Source organism: Suncus etruscus, chromosome 2 (genome assembly GCF_024139225.1).
Source record: "Suncus etruscus isolate mSunEtr1 chromosome 2, mSunEtr1.pri.cur, whole genome shotgun sequence".
Taxonomy (NCBI): domain Eukaryota; kingdom Metazoa; phylum Chordata; class Mammalia; order Eulipotyphla; family Soricidae; genus Suncus; species Suncus etruscus.
The window spans coordinates 27019481-27039677 of record NC_064849.1 but is presented as its reverse complement, the minus strand read 5'-3'; the positions used below and the strand labels follow the sequence as shown (position 1 = coordinate 27039677).

At 40.7% G+C, this 20197-nt stretch overlaps 1 protein-coding gene across 1 annotated transcript in view; it reads right to left on the bottom strand.

Moving 5' to 3' along the window:
• AP1S3 (adaptor related protein complex 1 subunit sigma 3) overlaps window positions 1-20197 on the bottom strand; it is an 84650-nt gene that overhangs the window by 44902 nt on the left and 19551 nt on the right. The gene's annotated exons all lie outside the window — the stretch shown is intronic.

The window sequence follows — 20197 nt, the reverse complement described above, 5'->3', positions numbered from 1 at the left end:
ACACCCGCCAACAGAAACTGTCAGGTTCCGCAACTTAACCTTGTCAAACTGCTGAGTCACCAAATTTGTTTCACATCAACAGCCATGTGATACCTCAAAATTTCATAGTAGTGTTAGCCATTAGGACCACAGTAATTATGATAGGAAAATTGCATAGAAGAACTCCAAGCTCAGCTAGTCTATGCAGTAACACAGGAGGTTCAACTAGCACGAACCACAGCCCAGTAAATCCTTAAACAATGATTTTTAGCAACACAATTAAGAGATATAATAATTATTACAAATCTATTCTTATTAATCTAAGTTTCAATCATCCATGTGCCTTTGTGCGGTAACAAACAATATGAAGTAAACTTTTTTGTGCCTGCAAGAAGGCAGTTTAGGATGGTGAGTAGGAAACTGGGGACAATGGTGAAGGAAAAGTCACATTAGTGGTGGGACTGGTGTTTGAATTTAATGCCTGAACCAACTATATTATGAATAATTTAATAAATGATAGTGTTACCCTAAAATGCTTTTTTTAAAATAAATAAATAAAATAATTAAAATGTTTAATATATAAAAAGACTAGTCAAAGGAAATGACAGCAAAAGTCAGGCTGGGCTGGATGTCTAGCCATTATATTGACCATGAGAACTACAGATCATAAACAAGTCTTTAAGGACACTTGAAGCTTTGCATAAGGGTTTAATTCTAGCCTTTCTCAAAACTATGCATGGTTCAAAAGGCTGGAACATTGGAGTACATGCTGTGGGTGCAAAAAGTACAGTTTGGATCCTTGGCACTACGTATGGTTGGTCATCCAACACTACCAGATGTTTATGTCCCCTGCTCTCCCACCCCAAACACTAACAACCATTCAATTAGAAGGAAATTTGCTATTTTGTTTTCCTAAGACAGCTTCTGTTTTCTGTCCAAACCCATGGATTCAGAATGATCCGAGCCTTTGTCATTATCAGTTGCCCTTCAGGTGACAAATGAGCAAGACCAATCCCCCACAAGCACTAACCACAGTTTCACTCTGGTGGTTCCCTTGAAGAGCACTGAAATGATTCCTGGAACATTTTCTACCATCAACTGCTTTTGCATCTGAATCTCCCAGATCCCAAGTCTGACCTATTAGTTGATTCTACTGGCTTTCCTCTCTTCCATTCAAAATCAGTCTTAAAGAGTCTTTCTTTTCTGGTTTATTCAAGAACTACTTTTTGATCAAGAGTAGAAAGTGAGTATTTTAAAACCCTAGATAGTGACACACCAAAAATTCAGCATAATGAGCCAGAGGAGCCCACAAACCACTATAGCTGAAAAGAATCTTGAGCACAATCTAAAGGAAACTCTGTTCCAGGGGAGCAAACTGCACCCCAAGTCTAATAGCTCCAAGCTGTTGATTCTGTTCAAGGGCCTGAGGATTGTCACTTCAAATACTCTTGTCTTTAACCACAGCAGAAGATAGCTGGGCCAGTGAACAGTTAAAGTAGCTAAATGGCAGAGTTAAAAAAAACAAAGCCTTTCTTGTCTTTCTCCTCTTTCTCTCTCTTGAAGTTTGCTAGCATCACTCACTGCTTTATGTTTACACGTGCTAACATGACTGCTTTCAGTTCACAAGTAGACCAGACAAAAGTATCATTTCCTATCTTAAGAAGGACCCCTTCCAGGGCCCAGAGAGATAGCACAGCAGCGTTTGCCTTGCAAGCAGCCGATCCAGCACCAAAGGTGGTTGGTTCGAATCCCGGTGTCCCATATGGTCTGCCGTGCCTGCCAGGAACTATTTCTGAGCAGACAGCCAGGAGTAGCCCCTGAGCACCACCGGGTGTGGTCCAAAAACCAAAAAAAAAAAAAAAAAAAAAAAAAAAAAAGGACCCCTTCCATTTGTTTTTTTTTTTTTTTGCTTCTTTGAATTTTTGCGCCCCCCCCCCCTTTTCTTTTCTCTTCTTTTGCTCTTACCTTCAAACAGAAATATATAACTTGAACCATCTTGTTCTGAGGGGGAAGTAATGGAGGACACCAAGACCAAACAGTCATATAAACGTTGAGTAGAAATAAAAAATGATCAGACTTGAACACCAAATCCTAAACCAACTACAACATTAACGATATCCAATCTACAACAGACTAGACACAGAAGGGAGCACTTGTACTAGCAGCCCGGGAGGCAAAGTAGGGGCGATATGGGGTGCAGGCTGGGAACAGGGGTGGAGGGAGGACAATGGTGGCGGGAATGCCCCTGATTCAATGTCACTATGTACCTTAAATACTACTGTGAATGATTTGTAATCCACTTCGGTCAAAATAAAAATTATTAATATTAAAAACAACAATAACACGAAATGAAGAGACAGAGCTTAGCAGGATGCTAAGTTTTGCATGTGGGATGCTTTGCATGTGGAGCCCCATGTTGATTCCCAGCACCAATACTAGGAGTGAACGTCAAGCATTGAGCTGGGAATAGTCTTTTAGCACTGCTGTGTGTGGCCCCCAAACAAAACAAAAATCACGTGAAATAATGTCTGCTTACTTAAATGCCTTCAAGATGTGCTTCTGAACTGGAAAAACAGATTGTGCAGAAAATACTCAACAGATATTCTGTGGAAGCAGAGAGATATTACAGTTAGGCGCTTGCATCTAAGCCAGATTTCATTTTCAACACTTTCTATAGTTCTCCCAAACCACTAAGAGTAACTCCTGAGTACACAGCCAGAAGTAAGCCTTGAGCACAGCCAAGTGTGACTCCCCCATGCCCCCAAAAAACACAAAACAAAACTATTTGCTGTGATTAATATAAAACATTCTGAGTGTCATAATTTGCACTTGGGGGGGGGGATTTGGGCCATACCTGGCTGTATTCAGGGGTTACTCCCAGCTCTGTGCTCAGAAATCTCTCCTGGCAGGCTCAGGGACTCATATGGGATGCCTGGGATCGAATCCGGGCACTTCCCAGGTTGGCTGAATGCAAAGCAAATGCCTACAGCTATGCTATCACTTCAGCCTTATGAATTTGCACTGTAAAAATAATTAGAATTCTTTTTTAAGGAATGTATTGTCTTCTTGTCATAGTTTAAATATGTGATCCATTTTTTGAATTTTTTCATTAAGGCAACATTGTTTTACAAGTGCAAATATTCCAGGGCTAGAGAGACGATACAGTACAGTGCTTCAAAGAGTTAAAGCACTGTCTCTTGAATATGGTCAACCCTGAATCCATCCCCAGCACCACATGTTTCCCTGAGCACTACTAAGACTGATTCCTAAGCACAAAACCAGGTATATGCCATGAGCACTGTCAGTTGTAAGCCAACTTTCCTTCCCAACAGAGTGTAAATGTTTACACTTTTCAGGGGGTACAGTGTTAGTATATCACACCCACTGATCTGGGGTGCTGGGGATAATTCCTAGGCTGGTCATGTGCAAGACAAGTGCCCTACCTCAATAATATCACACCATTCCCTCTTTTCATTGTTTTTATTGGCAGTTGTAAGTTCAGTTTTATGACTTGTGGTGACTTTCTGTGAATTCCGGTTTTCACTTTTCTCCTATCCCTAGTGATCCATTTAGGCCTCTAGATACCTCTAAGACCATTTAGCTTTTTTTTTTTTTTCTGTTCTTTTTAGGTTTGGGGCCACTTCTGATGTTGTTCAGCAGCTACTTTAAGTGTGATATTCAGAGTCACTCCCAAATATTCTACTGTGCTCAGGGGTCCATGTGCTACTGGAGACCTAACCTGAGGTCATCTGCTGGTGAATGTTGCATTCTAGTCCACTGAGCCATCTCCTCAGTCATCTCATCTCAGTCAACTCATCTCCCTTATTTTAGTCTCTTCATAACTAGCTCATATTGATAACAGAATTTCCATGTTTTCAAGAATCTCCCTTAGACTAGAAAATCACATGTCTTTGGTCCTGGGCTTGGGAAAGGATCTAAAATGTCCAACATCTGTTTACTATAGGCTCTCACCCCTGCATACCAGTATGGAAAAGACATGGGTTAAGCCTATTATTGTGTAATATTTGGTTCCTGAGAGGATGTCTATAAAATATGACTGTTTACCTCTGATAACTCTCTACACACATCATGCTGAGAAACATTTGATGCTATTTTTTTAAAGTTAGATACCTTAATCTCAAGGAGCCTCTATCTAGGTTTCAAGTCCAGTGCTTAGAGATTCTGATCAGTTTGCAAAGAACAGAGAACAGTTTCTTGGCAAAAATTTAGGATGACACAGAGATTAGCACACAGCACTAAGAACAGGAACAATCAGTGCTAGAAGAGAAAGAAACTCTCATTCACTGCTGGTAGGAATGCTATCTAGTCCAGACTTTCTGGGAAACAATATGGAGATTCTTCAAAAACTAGAAATTGAGATCCCATATGATCCAGCTATACTACTCCTAGGGATATACCCTGGAACAAGAAAACACAATAGAAAAATGCCCTCTGCTCTCCTGTGTTCATTGGAGCTTTATTTACAATAGCCAGAATCCAGAAATAACCCAGATGCCCAACAACAGTTAAGTGGTTAAAGAAACTGTGGTACATATACACATTGAAATACTATGCAGCTTCAAGGGAAAAATGAAATTATGAAATTTTCCTGGGGCCGGAGAGATAGCACGGAGGTAAGGCGTTTGCCTTTCATGCAGAAGGTCATCGGTTCAAATCCCGGCGTCCCATATGGTCCCCCGTGCCTGCCAGGAGCAATTTCTGAGCATGGAGCCAGGAATAACCCCTGAGCACTGCCGGGTGTGACCCAAAAACCACAAAAAAAAAAAAAAAAAAGAAATTTTCCTATACATCGATGGGCATGGAAACTATTATGCTGAGTGAAATGAGTCAGAAAGGGAGAGATAGATACAAAATAGTCTTAATCGTCTGTGGGATTTAAGAAAATAAAAGACAATATGGTAATAATACCCAGAGTCTAAATAGAGATAGAGTTTTGAAAGAACCAGCTCATGATGTGAAGTTTACCACAAAGAATGGTGAGTGCAGTTAGAGAAATAACTACACCACCATCTATCATCATAATGGTAGTGAGTATGAGAAATAGAATGCCTGTCTTGAATACAGGCAGGAGGTGGGGGAGAAGGGAGATAGTGGGCATTGGTGGTGGGAAGGTTGCACTGGTGAAGGGGAGTGTACTATTTTATGACTGAAACTCAACTACAAACATGTTTGTAATCATGGTGCTTAAATAAATATCTTAATTTAAAATTTAGGATGGTAAATATCTAGCCACATTTTGTGCCCCAATGCCATAATGTATTTTCCAGAGCCTATAATTTTACTGAGTCAGTAAACCTTGAACACTTCCATACCACCTAAAAACTTCCAACTCCATATTGCTTGGAATTTCTATAGTTAATGTCTAAGAAATCCTAAATCCAAGTCCTAAATACCCATGGAATCAGAGAAAGAGAGCCCCCAATCTCTACAGTTTCATATAACAAACATATTAAAAGTGGGGCTCAAATAGCTTAATGGGAAAATGAACAGAGGGCCTAATAAAAATTTCTCCAGAGAAATTCCAAATGGCAAATGAACACATGCAATTCATCTGAAAAACTTCACAACCATTAAGGTGACTGCTACACACACACACACACACACACACACACACACACACACACACACAGCTATTGGTGAGGATTAGAGAAATGGTGAGGAATTAGAATGGTAGAGAAATTAGAATTGTATACATTAGTGTGATAAAGATAGTAGAAAGAACAATGGGTACACAATTGACATGAGTTTGAAACCCCATACCATATGTGGTCCCCCTAAACACTGCTAGGAGTGATCTCTGAGAACAAAATCAGGAGCAGAACCTGAGCATCACTGAGTGTGGCCCCAAAACAAACAAACAAAAAAGATTTTAAAAAAAAGATAGTAAAGTCACTATGGAAAAATAGCATGGCAGTTCTTTAAAAGATTAAAGAATTTTAAAATATAACAATTGTGCTTCTGAGTTGGGACTGAAAAATAGTTGGAAGGAAGGATTTGAGGGATGTTTGTAACACTGGTATTTACAGCAATGGACTCAGCCCAGGATGCAATAGTGGATGAGCACACAAAGGATGATTATGCACCCTTTGAAAGGAAGGAAGTCCTGACACATGTTGTAACAAGAGTGAACCTTGAAGGTCTTATACTAAGTGAAATAAACTCTTCTCCCTGAGGACAAGTACTATATAGCTCTGGGGTTTGAAGACAGAATTTAGAATGGCAGTTCCCAGGGGAAAGGATGAATGGGGAGTTACTGTTTAATGGGCAGAGTTTTAGTCTGGGAAGATGAAAAATGTTCTGCAGAAAGATGTGAGCAATGGCTGCCAGCATGTTAAATGCATCCAATACCACCTAGTTGTGCATTTTAAAATGTTTAAAAATGACAATGTTGATGAGTGAGAGAAGTGGAATGCCTGTCTCAAATACAGGCAGGGGGTGGGGGAAGAGGAAGAAAGAGGGCATTGGTGATGGGATTTGCACTGGTGAAGGGGGGTGTTCTTTCTATGATTTAGGCCCACCTTTAAACATGTTTGTAATCATGGTACTTAAAGGTATTAAAATTTTTATACATGACTTAAACCCAACTACAATCATGTGTGTAATCTAAGTGTTTAAATAAAGATATTAATAAAAAATTCTAAATGACAAAAAAAAAAAAAAAACTGGCTGAGATAGGTACGAGGTATGAGTGGGTTTGAGTTCACTCAGGTGTGCTCAGGGCTCAATCCTGAAAGTACTCAAAGGACTGTGGTGGTTCTAGGCATTCAACTGGAATCAGCTAAATGCAAAGCAAATGATCTAAAACCCTTTGCTATCTCTCCTGACCCCTCCAATGGCACATTTATATATATATATATATATATATGTAGACATATGTATATAACTATAATAATATATTTAGAAAGCATCAAGTCTTTCTTAAAAGGAGACAGACTAAATGCACAAAGTATGAGGCCATGAGTTCAATTTCAGAGTCAGGAGTAAGCCCTGAGCACTGCCTCTCAAAAAACAAGCAGGGAATCACAAAAAGAACTGATCTTCCTGATTTTATGGTTTCCTGTAAGTCCCTTTAACCTTGCAAAGTACAAGACAAAAATCTCAGTGAACAATTCTCTTGCACCTCTAAAGCCTGTATTAGGAATGTGCATCTAGAAGTGGGGGTAACTCTCTGTACTTTGGAGAACATGGGTGTTTGTGGAAGCAAAACAGAATGCACACCAAGATCCTAGTGAGAATATCAGGAAGTATGATAAATCTAGCTATACTATATACTATACTAATAAAGTATCATCTCAATTGATTATTAGGGACATCATTGTCTAACAGGCCCTGTGCCAAATATTTTTAGGCCATGTTATCCCAGAATAAACATATGAGGTGAACAAACACTTCTTTTCTATCTTTGTTTGTATTTGCTTGGGGCCACATCCAACAATAAACAATGCTCAGAGGTTACTCCTTGCTCTGCACTCAGGAATCACTCCTGACTATGCTTGGGGGACCCTATATAATGCCCAAGATTGAACCCAGGTTGCCAGAATGCAAAGCAAGCACTGTACCTCTATACCAATTTCCAGCCCCTCTTTTCCATCTCTTAACTTGAAGGTAGAGAGGTTACATATTTACCCAAGGTCACACAGCTCTTAGTGGTAGGACAGGGCCTAGAAGTGAATCACTCAGACCTGATGCAGCCCTCCCTGTTCAGTGGTAGGATCTAAGATCTAAATTAACTATAACATAAATGTTGATATTATAACATGGTGTACCTTTGCTTAGAGATAACATCGTTTTGGCTTCTATACTCTGCTTGCTTAAGGAAGTTAACTGTTGTAAGCCTGACTTTGCTGTGACCCTAAGTCCAGCCATGGCAGGCTCTAATTTTAAGGTATACAAACTAGGCCCATAAAACCAGCCAGCTCCTAGAACCAGACCCTAGGGTAAATGTCAGGAAATACCTCCATATAAAGTTAAACAGCAGCTGGCAAATACCATACCCTAGGTCTGGGGTCATGCAACCCACCCAACCATCTGTCTGATGCTACATTTGAACTAATGGCTGATACAACCTTGTACTAAGAACCAATAATTTTAAAAGATCAATACCCAGAGGTGGGCATCCCCTAGACTAAGCCCTCGGTATGCTTGTGAGCTATTCACAGGATCCTCATTTCTCAGGAGATGTTGGACCCCAGCACGCTGGAATAAACTCCCTTGCATTTACATTACTGCCTGTCTTCCTGATGGTCTTTTTAGTGGCAGATCCTGAGTTCTGGACTTAATATTCAGAAGACCTGGTGAGGCTAACCAGACACAGGGCCCACAACTATTTGCTAAAACCACAGGCAGAGGCTGGAGCAGTAGGACAATGGATAGAACTTTGCCTTGCACACAGTCAACCTAGGTTCAATTCTAGCATCGCATATGATCCCTTGAGCACTACCAAAATTAATTTCTGGGTTATTCCAGAGCCAGTAGTAACTCCTGAAGAAAGTGGAGTGTGGTCAAAGAAAAAGCCCAGAAAAAAAAAAAAGTTTAAAATAAAACAGGGCTAAGGCAGCATGGACAACACATCATCTTTAGAATCAAACAGTTGACAAAAGATCAATGAGGGAAAGGCAGGCTTTGCTTGCACAAAAATGTACAAACTCTGGAACTGTGGCCTATTCCTGCTGAAAACAAAGAAGCCTGAGGAGGCTGGAAGAATAACCTGTTTCAAAAGGTTTTTGTTTGTTTGGGGGTCAGGGGAATTTGGGAGCAATACCCAGGGGGTGCTCAGAGGCCATCCAGACTCTGTGCTTAGGGATCACTCCTGGAAGGGCATGGAAAACCATATGCAGAGCCAGGAATCAAAGTGGGGTGTCCGCATACCAGCAAGCGTACTAACCCCTGTGCTATCTCCCCAGTCCCTTCATACAGTTAAGCATGTGTCATCAGCAGTGATGCTAGATACTTTATAACTCCTGAAAACCTTATGCTTCTGTAAAAAGCATAGTAAAAGTCCACAGTGTTTAATAGGATCACATGCATGGACTCCTTTAGCCTAAGGCTTTAAATGTCCCACAAAATCTATATATAGCCTGGTTTGGGCACTTCCATTTTTTGGCAGGAAAGCAGTTGCAGATGTGTAAGTACCCTGGTAATCCAGACCCTCCACCCACTCACACCACCCTAAAGTGCACACCCACCTCGACCATATGATTGTTTTTAATAGGAAAAGTTAGAGGAGAAACTTCGGGGGTGGGGAGGAGAGAATTCACAGAAAGAGGCTGGAGAGATAGCAAAGCAAGTAAAGGGCTAAGTACTTTGTATGCAACTAACCTGATTGAGCACCCCCCAGAGTGATTTCTGAGTGCAGAGCCAGAAGTGAACCTTGAGCACGGCCGGAAGTGACTCCAAGAACAAATAAACAAAAAAAGCTAAGAAGATAGTACAGGGGGTGGGTATGAAGCACCCACTCAGGTTTGATCTCCAGCAACAAATGTCCCACCACCCCTACAACATTGTTATGCGAAGCCTTGGACACTACAAGCACAGAGCGGATGACCTAGGTTCTGAACAACTTAGCATCTTTTGGACTTCCATTGAATCTCTGACACAGTTTTCTGAGAATCGCTGAAAGCAAGCCCCAGACTACCTGAGCACTGGTATGGACCTCCCACTTCCCCAAAGAAAATGAGAGGGAAAAGCACAAGTGGGGATAGAGGTGGAGGTGGAAGTGGATGGAGAAGGATGGAGATGGAGGTAGATGAAGGTGAATTGAGGTGGATGGAGGTGGAGGAAGGTGGATGGTGGCTGATGGAAATGGACAGAGGTGGAGGTGGAAGGAAGTGGAGGTAGAAGTGAAGGAGGAAGTGAAAGTGGAGGTAAACATGGCTTGCCCTGATGGGTGTCTAATGTTTTCTCCATTAACAGCAGCTGTTCTCTACATTCACTCTTCAATTCTCTAATTTACTACTTTTGGCCTCCAAACAGACACCCAGTCATCAGTACCGAGTTCAAAAAGTGGCAACAATTCACATCATACATCACCTAAACCTGACATCATATATACATGAAAAATAACATGTATGTCATTCTTAACTGCCCTCCATGCCAAAATAATCAAGGGCATGGTATTCTATATGAATTTTCCAATGACCCTGGCAAACTTCACAAACCAAATTCCCACTGATTATGGGAATATCTGTCAAGTGCAAACAATCTTAAAAGTCTTAGTTGTGCTTCTATCAAAATGAGGCTTACACATTAAGTTGTAAAATACACCAGAGTTCTAAGATCGTACAAGATCTTTTAAACTGACATCAATTACACAAAGACACAAAGACACAATCTTTATTTTAAATGCATGCTACTTTGTCTTTGATTTTGAACTTTTAGTGTATTTTACCAGTAGAATTGATAGTTAATAAAACAATACCATTGGGCTAGATAAAGAAATGCAGTGCCAGGATTAAGCCTTGAGAAACATCAGATGAAACACACACACAAAAATAGCGAAAACAATATCATTCTGAAAGTAGATAGCCAATTTCTATTCTATAAATCACATTAAAAAACATTTTAAGGGTTTATTTTGTTTTTGTTATTTTTTTTTATTGGGGGGGTTTGCTACAAAATCAAAGACAAGGTTTGGTCCTTCTTTGTTTTAGCCATGGCTCCAGTATATGAAATTTTCTCTGGGAGGAAAAATCTGGAAGAGCTTAACCATTTCAAAGCTGATTTTGGATACAATCCAAGGAAAACAGTGAGAGGAGGTTAATTAATTCCAGACAGACTGAAGTAATCATTCTTTAGGATCTTACCCAACTCACAGATAACAATCAACTTTCCTCCTATGTTTGTGAACTGCAGGTTCCAGACCATGGTACTGAAAATCTTAAAACAAATGATGCATAGATTTGCAAAGGTAAACATCTTATAAGACTTATCAGAAAAACTAAAACGATGGGCCCTAGTTTCCTAAGAAATCTAAATACTTTTCAGTACAATACAAACATATAAGTCATTCTAATATAGCATTCTGCATCCTATGGAACACAGAGTTTACAGAATGAACTTTATCCCCAGTTAGGCTACTTGGTTTCTTTAAAAATGCCATGTAATATAAATGTCAAACTCATTTTACAATAAAAAAAAATTCAGTAGCTAAACCTCTGTGACAGACAGTAGTTGATTATTTCATCTACCCATACATCTGAAAATAATACTACAACTGGTCACTTGTCAAAAGCAAATCAAGCGATCACATGGCCCTTTATGAACAGCCAAAGCTCCCAGCCATGAACATCAGAACAGCCTGTTGCTAAGAGAAGCAGGAAATATGAGTAGCCAAGAGTCATCACAATCATGATAGCCGTGATAACAACAGCTGGTAGGAAGTCTTTCTGGAGAGATGTGAGGCTTTGTAATACTGTAGCAATGACTTGTACTCAAAGGCTAGGAATCAGTAAAGAGGAATTTTAATACAGATCTTTCTGACTCTACTTAACTCTGCCATCTTTCCACTCCTTTACATCAGTCCTTCCCACCAATAAAAGGCAATCTTTTTTGTTTGTTTGTTTGTTTGTTTTTGGGTCACACCCAACAGCACTCAGGGGTTGCTCCTGGCTCTATACTCAGAAATCGCTCCTGGCAGGCACAGGGACCATATGGGATGCCAAGATTCGAACCACCATCCTTCTGCATGCAAGGCAAATGCCTTACCTCCATGCTATCTCTCTGGCCCCAAAAGACTATCTTCTTACAGCACCACATAAACCATATGGCTGGGTATATAATACAAGAGCCTTTTCAGTCTGTGTTAAATAATTGTCTAACACCAGGGCCAATTGTCTAATACTTTGGTCACTAACACTCCCAGGTCTGCAGAATATTCACACAAAAACAAACAAACAAACAAACTACAGGTAATCTTGGCAATTAAAATAAGTTAACCCAGTGTCCAGAGAGATCATACAGCAGGCAGAATGAGGCCAACCAAGGTTGGATCCCCAACAACATGTGGGCACCCTGAGTGGAACACCACTGAAGTGATTTGTCAGAGGCAGGAGTAAGCCCTGAGCACAGAAAGGTGTGGCCAAAAAACAAACAAAAGTAATGAATAAAATACCCGAGAGGCAGAAAGATTAATTACTATTGAAGTCAGAGTCCAATCATTGTGTGATTATGGTGTGATCACAAGGTGGCCTAGGAAATCAGGATAGTTTGATCATTTCTGGTTTCCTCTAGGTCAACGTGTTAGAAGAAAACTGTATTCACAGCCCTTTTCCCAGCTCAGTGAGCATTTGCTTACTGACTTAGCATCTGAAATAGAGAAGGATTCAACATCTGTAAATGGGAAGATACCAAATATATTACCATGGTCCTATAAATTCTCACTTCTCTAATCTTAAACTTACCTCCAAAATCTAATTGTTATCAATTTGAAATGAAGAACTTTACCTTAACAGTATTCAGGGGACTTGGGACCATTCCTGGAGATTCTTGGACTAGCAGATCTAGTGGTTCAAGACTAGCCTATAGATGTAGTGCTGGAAATCATCAGAGTCAAACCCAGAAGTACTGGGGGATAGAAGGGGACAGAGTTCATATGTGGACTGCTGAGAGGACCATATAGTATCAGGAATCACACAGGGTCAGGTACCCACATATTATGCACCTTAACCTATGTATTATATGTCTCTGACCCAAATTTCTCAGTCTCAAATCTGCTCACCAACTAATATAATCATGCTTTTCCTATGACATGATACAAATTGTGTTTACTGATAAAAAAAAAAAAATCCACTGGCATGGCAAGTACCAAGTAGGGCACATTTAAATTTATAGTTGTTTAAGTTACAAACCAAGTCAAACATACCAACATTAAGGACAAAAAGAATCTAGGCCAAAAAGATAGTACAATAGGTAGAGCTCTTGTCTAGCATGCAGCCAATCCATATTCAGTCTCCAGCATTCCATATGGTTACCGGGTGTAATTCAGAGTGTCACTGGGAGTAATTCCTAAGTTCAGAGCAAGAACTGGGCATCACCAATATAAAACAAATGATTAATTTCCCTGAGTCATTTATAAAGGTGAACAAGGCATAGGAGTTAAGGCCACCTTGCATGGGGCAACCTTGATTTGAATCCCTGGCACCATATCTAGTTTCTCCAAACATCATCAGGGGTCACTCCTGAGCACAGTATCTTGAATAGTCCTTGAGTACTCTAAGACTGGGTTCAACTACCCAGTCTTCACCCTTCACCCTCCAAATAAAGGTAGAGCTGACAGGGTTGGTATCAACTTCAGGTGGGTTTCACAAATTTGTGGGTTTTACAAAGCTGCCTGAGGTCGAAGCATAATCTGGAAAAGATTCACTTCCCTAAAAGTACATACAAATCTTTGGATTTACAAGCTTAGTCCTAGGTGAAACCTCTGGAGATCCTAACAGATTTTGAAAGGATTTCTTAGCCCAGAAAAATGTTTTCCATTCCATTCATGTCAAAATATGACTTTTATTGTCATTAAAGTCACTCTGGGGCTATTTACTGCCTGGTGACCAGTCCTCCAGCTCAAAGCCTATGATCTGATCTTTTAAGGCTTCTCCTGTTCCCCCACAGGCTGTGATGCAGCAGACTGCAAGATAGGAAGGTATTGACATGATGACATCTTTTTTCTAGCAGCTCAGTGAGCACCAGACCTGAACCACCACCAGCCAGGCTATCTTGAGGCTACAGAAAGCAACCTGGTGCAGACATAACTGAAGAATGAAGTGAAATACTCATTGGGTTTCATCTGGTTTGTTTGGGTCCACACCAGTAGTATTCTGGCGCTACTCCTTTTCTCTGTGCTCAAGAATCACTAAGACAGTCCTACTGTGTGGTATAGAAAAACAAACCTGGACTTCAACCTGGATTCCTCAATACTTGCCTTATTTTTTTTCTTTATTTTCCTTAGATTTGCCAAATTGCATTTTTTATGAGAAAAAATTCTACACATATTTAAAAGATCCAAAAAGAATTCATTTATTACATCACTCAGGAGAAGCAATTTATGAACAATCTCATTTTCTCACCCCTTTCCCAAACCAGACATTTTAGTAAGTAATTTAAAAATTCAGGTATCTAACCTAATTTTAGGCAGATGTGGTTACAGAATACACTCCATAGCCATAAATTCGGTGACCAGAGTGATTGTACCGAAAGGGTAGATAGTACAGAAGATGTGTTTACCTTGCACACGATCAACCCAGATTCAATCTCCAGGATCCTATATGTCACCCCAAGGTAATTACCATGACTAATTCCTAGGTACAGAGCCAGAAGTAACCCTCGAGCATGCTGGGTATGATTAAAAATAAATAAATAAATAAAACCTTATTCATCATAACAACAGAGAATCTCCTCTCCTTATTTGTCACATTTGTTCAAGGCCCCCCAAATCTAACTTTACCCATCAATATGCTATAATACAATTGCTTTGGAGAGGGGTGCCACACTAAACATTGCTCACAAGTGACTCCTAGAAGTACAGAAGAGACCATGTGGTAAAGGGATCAAGCATGCAAACCAGGGGTCAGAGAGATAGCACAGGGGGTAAGGTTCTTGTCTTGCATGCAACTAAATCCTAGATTTTATCCCCAGCATTTCATATGGTCCTGAACTCACCAAGAATAAATTCCTAAGTAATCTCTGAGTACAGCTGAGTGTGCCCAAAAAGCGAGGGGGGGGGAGAATAAAGAGGCCCTAAAACAAAACAATAGCACATTCCATGTCTGATATATCTCTTTGGTCCCTAGATTATAAATCGTCATTGGTAGCACATTATAGAAGCATTCATGGTGTCAATGTTTGCTACAAACATGATAAGTCCATGTCAGTTCTCTTAAATAACCTGCTCTATAAATCTTACAGATATAATGTAATAAATTCACTGGTTATTAAAAGGAGCTCAAGAAAATGAGATTTGTTAAAAGGTCTAAATGTCAACCCTGTTAAGAAAGATTGAGTGTAGTCTTTAAAATAGCTCTACTTTGACACTGATCCAGAGTTATAGGAAACAAAGATAGTATCAATACAATTCTATTGACAGTTTTTTGGCCAAGCTGGGTACCCCAAACACTAATTTAAAAGGAATTTTTGTATTGATTTTAGTAATCAATATGGATAAACATCAGTTAATCAGGCAGGCCCATTATCTCAAAGGTCACTTTTTAAAGGCTTTTTCTCAGGCCCAAAGGTATTTATCTTGCAGTTAACATAGCAACAAGTTTTTTTCCAAATGCTTTTCACAGGGAGCTGGAACTGAAACATTCACAATCAATCCATTTTGTTCTCTTATAGAAGTTGGATGGTTTGGATTTTAATAGATAATGACATACAGAAGCTCAATAAATATTGTTGCCCAACTTTAATTTTTATAAAATAAAACACAGTCATGAATACTAACTACTAACTAGTTAACTAGACTTATCACGGTAATAATTCAGAAAAAGTCATATCATGAATCAGAATATTATACACTTGACACTAAGATGTTGTATGTTTTTTTTTCTTTCAAGAAAATTTGATAGCAATTTGACAATATCTCTACATACAAGTCATAATCCGTGGAACCATCCGCATGAAGGTGGTGTGCAAAAAGGGAACATTGGGCATCAAGGTTTATCTGAGGGGTGGCGAACAAGTTCGACCCAAAGAGCCAAAATTTTAAACTGTGAGAGTCAGAGAGCCACATCACGCAGTGACCTGCCAAAACAAACACTCACACAAAAGCATCTAATTTTAACAATAATATATTAAACACATATTGCATTTTGCCATTTTGAGTGAGGGTAAAAATCCTGTTCGCCACCCCTGATCTGAGGCATGAGGATTACATTTCAACTTACCAAGTATGAGAAATGTAACATAAGGGCCCAGAAAGAGAGTGCAGGTGCTTAGAACTACTGCCTCACAAGCATATTGTCACAAGTTTGAATCCTTGGTGTTCCATTTGGAATCAGCTGAGATCCAGATAAATAGATGAGCTTGAAATCCTGCTGTTTGTGATTCTGACACTGCAAGCAGTTTCTGGCAAGACTACAGATATATTTGAGCCCCACAAATAAAAGGTAAAACCCCCTTCCTCCCTGCTCCATTGTGGTAATTAAAAAACAAATACATCTGCCCAGTCCCATAGCAGTCGGGAAGTGTGACCTCTGGAAAACATAACAACCACAGCTCACAACTTTCAACTCTGAGTACCAGCATGGGACATGTGCACAAACAAGCACTCCTGATAAAGTAGGACCGGCAGAATGGAGTGCTCGATAAACAAGGAATCTACAGTTATTTTAATTCTGTCATTTAATGTCACCTCTTCTAAATCAAGAACAGATGATGGGATGAGTAGGGTGGGATAAGGCAGACAAATGGAAGCCCCAGAAAGGAAATGAGACCCACAGAAAGAATAGGAGTATAAAGTTCTCTCCTGCTCTGCCTTCTTCACCTACACCCACACCACACAGGTGGCAGAATCAGGCAAAGTTCAGCTGCTGGGATGGAGGACAGATGGCAGAATCAGGAGGACAGACAGCAGAATCAGGAGGCTAGATGGCAGGGTCAGAAGGACAGATGGCAGAAACAGGACAGATGGCAGAATCAGGTAAGGCTCAGAGGCCCAGAAAGCAAGAAGATTTAGAACACAGGGATCTCATTTACACACACGTGGCTGAGTACCACTGAGCGTAACCAAAGAACAAACCAAAAAGGTAAGGTAATTGGCAGAGAAAAAGAATACATTTAGGGCCTGGAGAAATGGCACAGCGGCGTTTGCCTTGCAAGCAGCCGATCCAGGACCAAAGGTGGTTGGTTCGAATCCCATTTTCCCATATGGTCCCCCGTGCCTGCAGGAGCTATTTTTGAGCAGTCAGGAGTAACCCCTGAGCACCGCCGGGTGTGACCCAAAAACTAAAAAAAAAAAAAGAATACATTTAGCTGACCAGGGTCCAATTCTTGGCACCCCAAGTCACTCCAGCAGTGATTCCTCCTGAGCACAAAGTCAGGAATATGCCCTGAGTATCACCAGGTGTGACCCAAAATCCCAAAAAATAAATAAATAAATAAATAAATAAATAAATAAATAAATAAATAAATAAATAAATAAATAAATTCAAATCAAAGGTTGGAGAGATAGTACAGCAGGTACACTTGTCCTGTAGGAAGCTGACACAAGTTCAATTCCCAGTACCCCATATGGTCTCCTGAGTCCCACAAGAGCTCCCTGAACACAGAGCCAGGAGTATGCCTTGAGCACTGATGGGTGTGGCCCAAAAACAATAAATAAAAGTTCATGTCAGTAACACACTATCTTCAGATATTACTACTACTACTAGAGAAAGAAATCACATTATAGGAGCAGTGGTGTAGCAGTAGGGTGTTTGCTGACCTAGGAAGGACCGCAGTTCTATCCCCCAGCATCCCGTATGGTCCCCCAAGCCAGGAGTGATTCTGAGCACATAGCCAGGAGTAACCCCTGAGTGTCACTGGGTATGGCCCCAAAAGCAAAAAGGAATAAAAAAAGATTCTGAACAGAAACAAAAATCCACAATGTCCTGAACTGACCTACAGTAGAAAGCCAGGAAAAATTCCTCTGTATATCAATAGCCAAGTGAGCTATCTGTCCTGGTCTTTTGATTGCCCTGGCACATGCATTAATGTGCCAACTTCAAGAAGCAAAAATGCTTTTCAACAACCATCAGAAAATATTCTGTTAACTATAGGGGAGCAGAATTGAGAGAGAGAGAGAGAGAGAGAGAGAGAGAGAGAGAGAGAGAGAGAGAGAGAGAGAGAGAGAGAGAGAGAGAGAGAGAGAGAGAGAGCTTTAAAGTGTTGCTTTTACTAATAGGGCTTAGGGTAGTGTATTGGGGTTTCCCAAACTGGCTTGTGGTAGGATGAGGGACATTCAACTCTTCGGAGCTGGAATTTGACAGTGCAGGAAGAGAGACAAAAGGAGGAAAGGGGAAAGAAAAGTCTTAAACTAAGAACTTTATCTAAACTAGGATCTGTAAAACAAAGGAACCAGGATCACGTGCTTATCTAGTCCCCAAGCTGGCCTTGTTTTGTTGAGACTCTGATGTAGAAGCCTTTGGATGGAAGGGTTAAGGCCACTGGCCTAGTTTAAGCACCAAATGACATTAAAGCAAAGTCAACTCTGTGAGTTTACAATATACATCCTCCCACAGAGGGACTTTTTTAAGTAACTGCATTTGTTTGGAACATGTGTGTACATGTTAAAGTGCATGTGTGTTCCTTAGCCAACCAAGTGGATAACAGCTTCCAGAACAGCTTTCAAAAGACAGGAACCCAAACCTCTGTTGTTCTCATTATATAGCTTTCAATCACATTATCTCTTTCTCCTTTCTTAGACAAAGCCCTAGTTTGGGAATTTCTCAAAAGTTGTTCCATTTATGTTCCCACTCTTTGGAATCAGAAGTACAGTCAGTTGGGTTTTCTTTTTTAAAGGAGGAGGACACACAGAGAAGTATTTGTAGCCACACCTAGCAATGCTCAGGGGTCATTCCTGGGTGCTCCAAGGACCCTATGGAATTTGAGGGATGAAACCTGGATCAGCTGTATGCAAGACGAACAGCCTACCTGATGTATTTTCAATCCAGTTATAGATTTGGGGGGGGTGGGGGGTGAGCCACACTCAGCAATGGGATTATTCCCATCTTTGCTCTGTACTCAGATATCACCTCTGTTGGTACTTCAGGGACTATTTGCAATGTCAGAGATTGAAAGTGAATTAGCTGCTGTCCTCTCAGGCCCCAGATTTTCCTGAGTTTTCTCCATAGTCTCCAATTATAGGAAATGACAAAAGTAGGTACTGAGTAAATGTATACCAATAGCAAAGCAGTAACAATAGTTCTGTGCACTCTTTAAACCTGATTGAATCCACAGTTGCACTATATGTTAGATGCATATATGTGTGAGAATGTGCATGGATGCAATGCCATGACTAGGATCCATTTGCAGGGACTCATGGCATCATCAAGGACATAAAAACTCCCAGCAAGCTGTAGGACAAGCCTTGTACCCCAAGGAGACATCGAATCAATAATTTAGAGTGAGTCCCATCCAACATCTGATTCTGACATTTAAAACATATTCTGTTCTCATTTGCAGAGCCTATGATTTTACTGGAAGGATATTGGACCAAGAGAGTCAAAGGGCTTTCTGAGACTCTCTGATGCCTCTGCTCTCCACTTAAGACTGCTGAGTGCAGGGCAAGGGAGCCAGTGAATGCACAGCTCTTGGTTAGGGTGCAGGGTCTGAGATTCCTCCTCCCAGCCCCATCTGATCGTTGTAACACTGTATGCCTTGGGCTGTAAAAACTATAAAGGAACTCAGCTTCCCTTTCTCAAACTGTACCTGCAAATGGTGTAGGGACAGACAGTACTCAGGAGCAAAGAGGTGAGATGGCAGTGTTCTTTAAAGATTCTAGAAGTGTTCAGCTACTCAGAGACGAGATATACTCCTTCCCCAATATACCTACCATTTAGGTAACAATCAGTCCTCCAATGTTTGACCTATTTCTCCTAATACTTCAAGAGGGCAGTGAGATATAGCTCTGTGCTCAGGTATCACTCCTGACAGTACTGGACAAACATTTGTGGTGCCAGGGATCAAACCAGAGCATGCCTATTGCTTGCAGGGCAGCTAATTTTCTTGCTCACTGTTCTTTCTCTCCCACCCCTATATATATCATTTTTAACTCTAATTTTCTTTAAAGTTTTCCTTTCTCATTCATCTGTGGTATAAAAGGAGACAAAACACGGGAAGATGGGCCCGGAGAGATAGCACAGTGGTGTTTGCCTTGCAAGCAGCCGATCCAAGACCTAAGGTGGTTGGTTCGAATCCCGGTGTCCCATATGGTCCCCCGTGCCTGCCAGGAGCTATTTCTGAACAGACAGCCAGGAGTAACCACTGAGCACCGCCGGGTGTGGCCCCCCAAAAAAGAAAAAAAAAAAACATGGGAAGATGATGAATCTTTGTTTTTGGATTACAAGTGAGCTCACTAGAGATGGGGAAATTGGTAGGGGCAGAGAGAGGTAGACAAGGAGCATGGGGGCTGGGGGGTGTTGTCTTAGGCATGGAAGTTGGGACAGTGCATTCACTGTGTACATCAAAGCCATAAATGTTAACAATTCTGAGGCCAGAATGATACTACAGT